The sequence below is a fragment of the Doryrhamphus excisus genome, chromosome 21, assembly GCF_030265055.1.
Source record: "Doryrhamphus excisus isolate RoL2022-K1 chromosome 21, RoL_Dexc_1.0, whole genome shotgun sequence".
In the NCBI taxonomy this organism is placed as follows: Eukaryota; Metazoa; Chordata; class Actinopteri; order Syngnathiformes; family Syngnathidae; genus Doryrhamphus; species Doryrhamphus excisus.
The window spans coordinates 11460654-11473507 of NC_080486.1; the positions used below are offsets into that span (position 1 = coordinate 11460654).

At 42.8% G+C, this 12854-nt stretch overlaps 2 protein-coding genes across 4 annotated transcripts in view; one reads left to right on the top strand and one right to left on the bottom strand.

Moving 5' to 3' along the window:
• drosha (drosha ribonuclease III) overlaps positions 1-12854 on the top strand; it is a 180891-nt gene that overhangs the window by 19679 nt on the left and 148358 nt on the right. For all 3 annotated transcript variants that reach the window (XM_058059587.1, XM_058059588.1, XM_058059589.1), the window contains exons 6-10: positions 5165-5313; positions 5453-5577; positions 7110-7248; positions 12226-12310; positions 12405-12582. The gene's annotated coding sequence lies outside the window, so the exon portion shown is untranslated. The remainder of the gene's footprint in view (positions 1-5164; positions 5314-5452; positions 5578-7109; positions 7249-12225; positions 12311-12404; positions 12583-12854) is intronic.
• LOC131108558 (cadherin-20-like) overlaps positions 1-12854 on the bottom strand; it is a 41051-nt gene that overhangs the window by 16547 nt on the left and 11650 nt on the right. The window lies entirely within an intron of this gene.

Below are 12854 nucleotides of genomic sequence, written 5' to 3' on the forward strand. Positions count from 1 at the left end.
ATCTCCGTCTGCTAAGGCCACAAAGTCTCCCCGAACTGGACTCTGCAAAACTTTCAGCGGCTTGAAAAGGGAACGTTATTTGGAGCGCTCTTTATTCACGCTCTGATTCCGGGAGCTGAAAAAGTACGCGCCAAAAGAACACAACTTTGTCTTTTTAAAGGAAGTGAGTCAAGCAGTCGCTATCATGCTAGGCTAATGAGCTCACGGGGGACGGTTAGCAAGCGGGGAGCGCTTTGGTTTTTCTGTTTGAGGAACAAAAAGGTGAGTGAAGCTTGGTTAGCGCGTTGCAGTTAAGCTAACGTCAAAATCAGCCTCCCTGAAGGTTGGCTTAGGCTTTTTGCGCATCTCCATGGAAACACATCACTGGTCGACTTTCTGTTTGCGTCTATACAACTTATTCACAGCTTTCGAAAACACTCTTCGTTTTTTGTCCATTTTGCCATTTTGTCGTAAGTTGACCTTAGTAGATAACGGACGATATGAGCCAAGTTTTAAGACTGCGTTTACATCAGCCACTTGAGCTAATACGAGCATGTTTGCTAACATACCGCTTTAATCTGCAAGGATAGTTCAGTCATGACATAAAATACCCGAAACGGCAGGACACCATTTGCATTCTAGAGCATCGAGGGGCAAAAATCCACATCTTAAACAAATGAGTGAAGGAGCCGCTGAAGCATAAAATTCAAACAAGCGCACCCTGTCCTTAAGTGCCGGTAATGTTTAAATTAAATATTGGATTAAATATTAAAGTCCATAACCAAAGCAATAACAAGAGCCGTGGTCTATACCAGTGGCTGTCAACTGGTCACCATCACTCCTTAACTCATTCGCTGCCAAAGATGTATTTTACGTATTTTTTAGCCCCGACCGCTAATTTCCTAAGACGTTTTTTTTTTTTGTTCGAGAGGAACAATGAATTAGAATTTTAGGTTTGTGCAAAAATAACAATGTACCAGGACAAAACAAGAATAATGATTATTTCGGGAACAATGCATTCTTAAGCAACACCTCCAGCTATGACAAACAAGCATAACAAACATTAAATACTTGCATGGAAATAGTACTTTCTAAGTCTCAACAAGAGACAGGACCGGCACATTGGTTAGATTACAGTAAACCTCGGATATATCGGATTCAATTGTTCCCACTGGTTTTGTCCGATATAAGCGAAATCCGTTATATACGTATACCGGAAAATTTCCGTTTTACGCATATATCGGATTTATATCCGGTATATGCGTAAATCGGATTTTATCCGTTATAAAAAGGCACTTCCTTGACTATGTTTCCAATGTACCTGGACGCGCAGGCAACGCTGCAAATGACGTCGTATAGCGGCCTGTCACGATTCGGCGAATCGGAGCGCTACGATGCGGCCATCCGATATATGCGAGGGAAATTTAATGGAAATGCATTGGAACGGGACTGGAGATTTTGTCCGAAATAGGCGAAATCCGTTATAAAAAATCCGATATATGCAATGAATTTTTATTGGAAATGCATTTCAGAAAAATCGGTTCTTTTTTATCTGTCCGTTGTGAGCGAATTTCCGATATATCCGAGGTTTACTGTACTAACAAATGTTATTGGTAGTCTTTGCTCGCAGGTTTCAAACCGCAATTCACTATTGACAGTGATCCAAAGTTTCCAGACTTGAAGATAATTGTCAGCATGTAAAAATAACGAGTCAGTGCCTCTTTAGGAAGATTGTGCATGATTCATTTGACTCCCAGCGTGAGCAAACAGCCATTTTAGCAGTGACTCACAGGTCGGGATAATCTTCCTTGCGAACAAACAATCCCGACTCTTGAGATCAAAAGTTGCATGAGCTCGGGCTAATTTTGCACGTCGAACAGGCAATTAAAAATAATGTGCGGGTCTGGATGGAAAAAAAAAAACAAAAAACGCCGAAATCTGCCCTCGCATTTGGTGGAGCAGGAAGCCGGGGGGTTTCACCGGGGGTATATCACGACACCATGAAAGCAGGTTATGCTGGTAGAGGAAGAAGATGAGCGTGAGCAAAGCCTCCGTGTCATCTACGATAAGAGGCTCAGGCTCCACATTCAAAATGGGCTCCTCCGTGTCTTTCAAAGCATCTCATGTCCGACTTGGGCTGCAGGTCCAAAACTTAATTAAAAGGGGACAAAGCGATATTGTTGTTGAACTGTTGTTGTTGGGGGGGCTCGCCAAAGCGGCAACCTTTACGGTAATTGGTGGACAGAAAGGTTTGCCCTTAATTGTGAGACATCACAGTGGGCACAAGGTCGACAGAGTGAACCGTGACATTAACCGGCGTCATGTGACTTCCTGTATGGTGGCCCGCCCTAAGACAAGCTGTTTCTTCCCAGATCCTTTTTCCATGTGACCTTTTCATGGTCCCCCTCCCCTCCAGTCTGTGCAGCGGGGTACTGACTTTCGCTTCGCCACGTCAAACATTGTCATCTATCCTTGGATGAGACTGGAAAGGGGGGGGGGGGGCGGAGGGACAGTGGCGTTCCGTACGGGATAAAAGGCTCCCCGGGCCGTTTGATGCGGTATTCCAGCGAGGACGCGGCCTTGATGAACTGACGGGAACCGAGGAGACATGGTGGGGCCTTGGAGCGGAGGGACTGTAAACCTCTCTGATTTTTCTTCCCCCTCCCCCTAATGTCGTTCCCCATAACCCCTGTTCTCCGCTCGGTCCCCGTGACCCCGCCTGCGCCGCCACATCTGAGAGAGCAAAGTGACTTTTGAAGTAGGCGCATGTTGTGACTGACGCAAGATTCAAACACACACACACACAAGTAGCTCAATTATGGATGCAGTCTGTGTGCAATCGTATTCTTGCTTAAATATTTACCTAAAGCAAGCAGGCTGGAAAAAAAAAATCACTTAAACGTCAACACGAGTGCTTTCACCGAAAGATGACAGGGAACACAAGATGGGGGAGTCGGGATTCATATTTTCAGGAATGACTGTCTTACAAGGCAAAGTCCTTACTACTAAACTACTACTAACATAAACCTACAATAATATAACATCGCATAGCATCACATAGCTTAGCACAGCACGACATACAGTAACATAAGACAGCATAACGTAACATACATTAACAGCGCGATGCTCAATCTTAATGTAGCTTAACACAAATATAACAAAAGGTAACACAAACTTAACATAATGCGAGTAACAACACAACAGAGCGTAACTTAAGATACCTGACAACCTAACATAACAACACCTGTGAACATAACACAACATAACATTGCATAACATAACATCGGGTACCATAACATACTAGCATAGCGTAACGTGACATAACGTGTAACATAACATAACGTAATGTAACAGTGTAGTATAACATAGCGTAGGGTAATGTAATGTAACATAATGTAACGCAACATAGCATAACAGCATAGTGTAACACAACATAACATCACAAACTAGCATATCGTAATGTGACATAATGTAATGTAGCATAGCATAACATAATGTAACATAACGTAATGTAACAGTGTAGTGTAACATAGCGTAGGGTAATGTAATGCAACATAATGTAACGCAACATAGCGTAGTGTAACATAACATAACATTACGAACGTATGTAACATAACATGCTAGCATAGCGTAACGTGACATAATGTAATGTAGCATAGCATAACGTAATGTAACATAACATAACGTAATGTAACAGTGTAGTGTAACATCGGTAACATAACATACTAGCATAGCGTAACGTGAAATAACGTGTAACATAACATAACGTAATGTAACAGTGTAGTGTAACATAGCGTAGGGTAATGTAATGTAACATAATGTAACGTAACATAGCATAACAGCATACTGTAACGTAGCATAGCATAGCATAGTGATTGCACTATTTCGCTTGTACTTCTGTATAAGTGACAAGAATAAAGGGCTACATCAATCATAGCATAACATAACATAAGATAACATAACCCAAGCAAGTAGCAAGAATCCAGTAAACAGATTTAGTTTAATTGTGTACTATCTACACACTATTGTGAAGGGGCGATCATCTTTCCTGCCTGCCACCTCCTCCTTGGGGGAATGAAATGAAACATCCACCCTTGAATGGACTCACTATCTTTGGTTCATGTCGCGGTCGCATGCGCACGCATCAGCAGGTCGGCCCGAGTTGGTCCTCAAAGAGTCAATGGAATAACAATTAGAAGAGAGCGTGCACGCTTCATTACATGTTTGGCATGCAAAGGAAGGGGGCCGGGGGGTACGGGGGACAGGAGCGGAGGGGGTGTCTGCTTCTAACCTGGAAGACGACAGATAAATGTCTCCTGTGTTGCTTTTTGGCGTCTTTTTAGAGTTCTGCTGATGCAGTGATCACAGGAGGAAATAGTTCCACGGGGGGGGGGGTTGAACAATGACACAAGTCTACAACAGATGCCCCCCACCGTCAGACAAACCTGCCTTATCAGACTCCTTCACTAGAGTGCGGGATTGTGCTCCCACCTGACCACATCTGACTTTACCTGGTGTGAGTCGGTGTTTATCACCTGACAACTCAAAGCTCCAAATACTTCCTGCTAGTCTGAATTCATAAATAAACAGAATCTCCAACTGGATCATGACCCCTTTCCCAAAGTGCACCACTTCCTCCTGGCTCTTGTGACCCTAAAGGTGCGTGCTGACTGATCCACGTCGGGAGGAAATGACTTTAGGATGACTTCTTTAATGATTTACTACCAACAACCCGGTCTCATGTGGCTCAAGATAGGAATCAGGTAGATCTAGTTACTCGAAAATGATCCACCCATAAACTTGTCCTTACAAGGAGATAGCACAAAAGAACATAACGTCATGTAACGTAACATTTCCCATGCCTCAAGATAGGAATCATGTAGATCAAGGTACTAGAGTGATCCCGCCATGTGACACACAATGTCCTTATAAGGTCATGTTTAAGACAAATGTACGGAAATCAGGCCAAAAGTCGGCATTATTCACCATCAACAAACTCATAGCTTGGATGATTTTCTGAGAATGTGACACTTCTGGGGCTGATAGTCGCCATCACCTTGGGAGGTGAGGGGGTGGTGGGGGTGAATAACACCGATATTCATTCCTGGAGGATACGTAATGTGACACCTTTGGACATACACACACACACACAGACACATTCAAGCGTCATCTTTTTTTTTTTTAGGTGGAGGAGGTGCGTAAAAGCAGAAAGTCAAGTCTGATATCTAATCTCGGGGTGTCTGGCTGGAGTGCGTTACAGTCAGAGAGAACCGCTACAACCAGAAGATAAGAGTCGCCGAGATCAAATGTTCAAAGACACAAAAACAAATGGAGGTCTGTAGCGCTGGTTGCATGCAAAACGGACTTTTTAATGATGTTCTAACGGCAATATGTGTTCTTACAGCCTGTTTATGAGCACCAAACATGAGAAAAATCTTATCATCTCCTTTTGCTTGTTTGCTCCGCTTTTCAGATGAGCCCCAAAACAAACGCTGGCTTTTGAAGTCGCAGCTCTACATTGATGCCACGGCATCCTTCATCAGGCTTCGCTGCACATCTTGAAAAAAAAATCCCGGAGCTTTGCCCGACTATACATCAGTGAGTTGTTTTTTTCCTTCGTGAATAGGCTAACCTAGCATGATGCGGCTCTTATTATGTGAATGTAAAGTTAGCAGTGTAGCTCACATAGCTGTGCTAATGTTGCTAACGTTATCCCAGCTATTTTGCAAAAGTCGTCCCTCTTTGTACCGGCCATTTTTTCATATATATTCATTATATATATATATATATTCATTATATTCATAGATTTTAGATTTTAGATTATATATTTTTTTTTATATAGACATTCATTCATTCAAGTGTCACGGGGGTGCTGGAGTCTATCCCAGCTGTCTCTGGGCGAGAGGCGGGGTACACCCTGGACTGGTCGCCAGCCAATCACAGGGCACATATAGACAAACAACCATTCACACTCACATTCATACCTATGGACAATTTGGAGTCGCTAATTAACCTAGCATGTTTTTGGAATGTGGGAGGAAACCGGAGTACCCGGAGAAAACCCACGCATGCACGGGGAGAACATGCAAACTCCACACAGAGATGGCCGAGGGTGGAATTGAACCCTAGTCTCCTAGCTGTGAGGTCTGCGTGCTAACCACTCGACCACCATGCCGCTATATAGACATAGTATATGCCAAAAAACACAACATTACACTCACTATTTTTTTGTTTCTACCTTTTCCTAGACCTATTATGCTAAATTTTCAACCCTTTGTATTGACTTGCTCCTATAGAGCAGCTACACACAATAACCCGCACAGGAAACTTTAGATTTTCCAGAATCTGCACCTATTCCAGCTGTATTTCCTTTGATTTATGCGTCCTGTTTTAATTTATTCCACCCACGGCATGCCCACTCCGCTGTCATTGGTCTAACTATGAACCATATAAGGAAGGCCGCCCCTCTGTGACATCACAAAGGAACGGTTTTACCACGCCTTTTGAAACCGAGCGTTTTGAGCCATCCCAAACTTCTTTTAGGGCTCTCTTCCAAATACCCAAACCTCATTGTCTGAAACTTTGGCATCGTTTTACACTTCACTTTTTCAGCTTTAAACGGCATCAAACATGCTCTCCTATTGTGGAGTTGCATCATCACCTCTCAAGAGTTACAGTGCATATGTAAAATGCGGATAAAGTACATAATAGCGCTTCTTTGAGAAACACTGTCGGGAGACAAACACAGCTCATTAGCAATGAAGCTACAGACACGCTAAACGGTGTGTTCCCAGTAGGGCTTACTAAAAACACTTTTAAACATGATCAAGGCCGGACTTTGGACAACACACTTCCAATACGCTGCTGAGGGACCTCTGAGACTCATTTCAAATTGCTTGGCCTTTATTAGCATATAGTATCTATCACTGCAAACCTCTGATAGCATGCAAATATGCCCTCTAGTGGCTATGCGTTGTTAAATGTGCACGCCACATGTAGCTTTGTGTGCTAATTCGCGGTGACAAGACGAGACGGAAAACAATTAGCTGAGCTTCTTGTCTCATCTTTAAGCAGCAATCGGTCGGGTCTGATGGCTACTGACAATCTCTGCCTTCTCTTTAACAATGCAGGATGTTCCAGCCTATATAAGAAGACTGAAAGTCGTCACTCTTCAGTGGGCACAGAGAGCCTGCAGGGCACGAGGTGCATTTAGAAAGCTCCAGTCCTGAACCCTTTTCCAGCGAGGCTGAGCATGCCTCGCAGGTCCAGGTAAATGCACACAGTGTGTCAGCGCACATGATGCACGGATAATATGCAGCTGTCCGACCCGATTACCTTTAGCGACGATTCCCAGCGGAGAGCTCCTCCGCTCGGCTGCACGCTGCACTTTGGGCCACCTTGTCACTTACTTGACGGCGGGAAAGTGAGAACGTGGATTTGATCTGAGAGTCTATGACGCTCATGTGCCAGAGGAGGGAGGGGGTGGGGGGAAGAGAAGGGAGGGGACTGCAGAGCGCTTTTTCGTTAACGCTGTTCATGTCATGGTCGTACCAGAAGACCATAGCACTTACTGAGTAGTCTAATCAGATTGATGTCTGATGTCATGCTTTACTGATCAGAGCCACTAGGGGGCACACTTGTATTGTATCTGGATTGCTATGCTATACTGTGATGGCAACACATTTACATATGGTACCTATTATGTCATTGTATGGTCATATCACTTCGTACTTCGGTACAAGACAAAAATTAAAATTAAATGAAATAAAATTTAATTTAATTTAATTTAATTTAATTTAATTTAATTTAATTTAATTTAATTTAATTTAATTTAATTTAATTTAATTTAATTTAATTTAATTTAATTTAATTTAATTTAATTTAATTTAATTTAATTTAATTTAATTTAATTTAATTTAATTTAATTTAATTTAATTTAATTTAATTTAATTTAAAAACAACCTAAACTACATTAGGAAAGCAGGAAGTGAACAAATGTAACAGTTACTGATTGTAAAAGTACCAGATGGAGGGGTAGGATTTAATAAGCTTTGCTTCTTCCTACTCCTTTTGGACATGTGGAACTGTCAACTGATTATGTGATGCATTCAATTGCAATCTGATGCATGTTCAAATGAAATAAAACCATTACCATTAAATGTCGGAAAAAAGAGTACACAACATACTTATCTATATAGTTAGTGGAGTTACTGACAGTTATGTTTAATACTGGCATCAAAATCTAATATTATTATTTTTGCTAAGGCATATTTGATGTATTTGATCTCATAGCCACAATCTGTCAGTTTTTCACTCCTGTATTGATTTATTATTTATTATTCTGCAACCTCTTTATTACTTACTTTTTGTGTCCGCTCATGTATTGTGACACATGCTCTGTTCTCTTCCCTGCCCATGTGATGTTCCTTAATGTAACTTTGTTAACCGCGTCGGAAGCAAATAAGGCCATTAGCATAAAGTACCGTCCTCCATGTTCAGCTCCTCCTGTGTCTCTTTTATCTACCTTGTCATTGTCTCCATTACCCCTTGTGTATTTTGTTACGTCTGCTTTTCACCGAGTGGCGTTGAAAGGCAACCGCGACACAAAGAGTCTTTGTTTAAAGTCTGACGCCGGCTCTTTTGCCGAGCTTTCATGCCGCCTGACAGAACACACTTGTGTCTCTGTGTCGGCGACTTGTCTCTCTCTCTCTCGTCTCTGATCTGCTCCTCGCCTCTCCTAGCACACTCCCCCATTGGTGGATTCTGGCTTGACACACTAACCACATAGTGAGCCTCGGGTCAAAGGCGTTATTAGTATTATTAGAGCAGAAAGACATTTATACGCTACATGGACAAGAAGGTTGTGGGACACAGCTATTAATCAGCTCTTCACAAATTCTCCATGCTAGCAAGACGTTTCGGACAAATATATTGGTCCAGGTTTGTGGGGATACCTTTTGGAGAAGGACCTTTTTTTGAGTGGGTAGTGTGCAGGCCACACAGCTAGGAGACCCGAGTTCAATTCCACCCTCATCCATCTCTGTGTGGAGTTTGCATGTTCTCCTTGCATGCGTGGGTTTTCTCCGGGTACTCCGGTTTCCTCCCACATTCCAAAAACATGCTAGGTTAATTAGCGACTCCAAATTGTCCATAGGTATGAATGTGAGTGTGAATGGTTGTTTGTCTATATGTGCCCTCTGACTGGCTGGCGACCAGTCCAGGGTGTACCCCGCCTCTCGCCCCCAAGACAGCTAGGATAGGTTCCAGCACCCCATGCCACCCTCGTGAGGATAAGCGGTAGAAAATGCATGACATGTTTTTTCCTCATGTGACATTGTTTGGTGTCCTTGAACGCACCATTGTCGTGTGCTGTGAAATTGGTTTGCACTTGCTTCAACAGTCAATCCGGCCTCTTAATTAGTTAACTAAGTGTGTGAGGATTGCGAGTGAACAATGGTAATCGAAAAGAGAACGATGACAAGTCACATTTATTGCAAATGTTGATCTGAAATCAGAGAAGCTCAACATCAAGCTGAGCCAAAAAGCAGATTTCCAGTCTTCCTGGAAGAATGTGATGGGTTCTAGCTTCAAACGCTGTCGAGACTTTCACCCACTCGTGGGTTGGGTTGGTCTACCTGGCCATCGCGGACCTTCAAAAAGAACGTCTTCCTTCAGACGCCGACCTTCACGCGTCGCAGGGAGCGGAACAAAAGCCAACAAAACAAAAGCGTCAGCCGAGAGCTCACGGTGTTAAAGGTGATTGGATATTTTCTCATTCATTAGCTTAGCTATAATCTTGCGCGGCCTCTGAGCGTAATAAGCAATTACAGTCGTGTTTATCCCCGCGACTCCCGACAGAACTAATCTGCTCTCAACAGCCAGCGCCTCAAAAATAATGAAATTAATTGGGACAATGGATGCCACTGGTGGAGAAAGGTAGGAATTGTAATTATCCGTATTTCTGTGTTCCCCTTTGTCTGGCTGGCTAAATGTGACGCTTTACTGTTTATGCTTTTTTTTTTTTTTGTTGTTTTTTCATTAGCGCACGAGAAAAAAGAAGAATATTTCCGATTTAGCTCATCATCTCATGTGAAACATTGCGGTGGCCGTTCCAATTGAATTTCGGTGGCTTTAAACAGCCTTGAAGAGGAGAGCGGGTAAATTAAAAAACATTTTTTTCTATTTATATTGACTCATTGCGTTTTTTAACTTAAGTTAATAATCCTTGTTTGTGGTTGAATACGGACAACTATTATTATTATTAGATATAAGCCAATTGTACTTATTTTTGGCCTAAATGTAGTGTTTTCAAGTATAGATATGGCTAACTGAACTAGGCAGAAAACGTATTCTTATGAAGAACCATTTTTGTCCACAAGGTGGCAGTAAGGCGCTAGACTCAGGTTCCTTAGGGAACACATTTATTGTGACACCGCTGGACAAAACTAGAATTTATTGCTTGTCCTGCCTCAATTTAAGTGATATTCTTTATATTCTGACATAAATTACCATGGAGATTTCCCGCTTTCCCGTTTCCGCCGCGTCATATATATCTACTATGTACAAATGTAAAGGTGACTATGTTACTTATTTCTTATCACGAGGGCTCTAAATAGGATTTCCATGCCATAACCATTAATATTGAATACTACTTTTCCGAAATTGGAACCAATTAACGGCGATAAACGAGGGATGACAGTATTTCCACACATACAGTCGGTCCCTTAAAGCACTTACAGTGTAACATTACTACTGTATGTTGAGTATAATGTGTGTACATGATTCTGCACTATCCTGACATTAGGCTTCAGTTTCAGAGCCTCCAGGAGGTGGTTCCTGGGATCAGTTCTCACCAACGTGAGAACTGTTCCCCCCCTGCGGGAACACATGAATCACCCTAGCTTCGGTTCTCCTTGTGACTTGCTTGTGGCAGTGTCTCATCTTCAAACACAAACTGAGCATATTTCACTTCATGACAAGAATTGACCCCCCCATTCTCACCCCCCCCCTTATGAAGATAAGGTAGCACATAACGTGACTAATAACACACGTGCACGCCGGCCATTGTATAATGCATAACCAGCGAGCTCATTAAGAAACGCCTGAAAGTGCTCTTCCATTAGGGAGCTTACAAGTGAATGCATTTTAATGTCTTATCACCTCTCAGCTGACTGAAGCCTCCTTGGCTTGTTTGTGCCAAACCGAGGAGGCGGCGGCGGCGGCGTGAAGATGGGTTTTTGTCCACTTCGCTGTGCCTTTGCACTACAATTGATCCGCAACAGCCGCGTCAGCTTCGGTATCGATTACACGCGCAAACGTTTGACAGCTTCTGCAAGGCTGATATGAATACAAAACCCATTCGGTTTTCAACGATCAACTTGGCTTAAATTTAAGTTAAGACTATACTGTAAATAACTAGGTAATCTTACTCATTCTCCGTGTCAGTCATGATTAACTATTCCATATGCGTCTGTCTAAATAAGTAGACCAGGGGTGTCCAATTCCCCCATAGGGGTGCACGGTGGAACGGCTTTACAAGACTAAAGTTTTGAAAGTCCATTTGGATCACAATTACCTTGGAATACTGTTATTTTGGACTAAATAACACTAAAACACGTCCTCAACTGCCATGAAAGTCTACAAATTGGTAGGTTTGTGCTAGAGTCTTGGTGGGGGGGCGGCAAAAACCGCCAGAGTAACATACGTGAAGTCGAATTTTTTTTTAAACATGTCCAAACTCTGTCTAGATATTCATTCATTCATTCATTCATTTTCTACCGCTTTTCCTCACAAGGGTCGCGCGGTGGTGCTGGAGCCTATCCCAGCTGTCTTCGGGCGAGAGGCGGGGTATACAACCTGGACTGGTGGCCAGCCAATCACAGGGCACATATAGACAAACAACCATTCACACTCACATTCATACCTATGGACAATTCGGAGTCGCTAATTAACCTAGAATGTTTTTTGGAATGTGGGAGGAAACCCGGAGTACCCGGAGAAAACCCACGCATGCACGGGGAGAACATGCAAACTCCACACAGAGATGGCCGAGGGTGGAATTGAACCCTGGTCTCCTCGCTGTGAGGTCTGTGCTCTGTCTAGATATGTTAAAAAAAAATATAAAGTTAAAAAAATATATGCCTTCAGAGGAATCATAGAAGAATCAAAACAATTTTGGGCACAGTATTGACCCTTGGGGTACACCGCTAACTACAGAATATGGTATGTGTAATTTTTTTTTTTCAGCTTCCTGTCAATTCTGATGAATCATATCCAATACCATCAGATCACCGTGGACCGCTGTCACGTTTCAAGCAGTATTAGTCACTTTGTAAGTATTTACACACAATTTTTTTATATTATTTTTATCGTAGAGGTGAACCATCCATCAAGGGGACTAATAACCCTCCACCTCCTTGGTTCAGCAAGGTGATAAACACATGTCAAGACATGCAGACTTCTCCACGCCGATACCATCGATCCACTGATGGATCACGCCTCCCTGCTCCACCGGGATGAAGTACACATGGCTCGCAACAATTAGCTAAATAGGCTGAGGATTGATCTACGAACAGCTAAGTGGAGCATCGACTGTCTGTGGAGGTAAATATAAAAAATGTGAAGTGCTGCTGCGAGGCGGGCGGGCGGGCGGGAGTTAAACGTTTTATGTCGGTGTCCTGCCTTCACTTGTCGCGGATGTGGCGTAAAACCGTTGTGACACACAGCAGAACCCAAACACAGCGTGCTGGTGAGTAGCCAGACATGCTAATGTTTGCTTGGCATGCGGCTTCCTTTAAAAAAAAAAAAAAAAAAATGTTTACAAAAAGAGTCCTCAGGCACAAATTGTCTATTTCACACGTCAGACTTGAACAAAG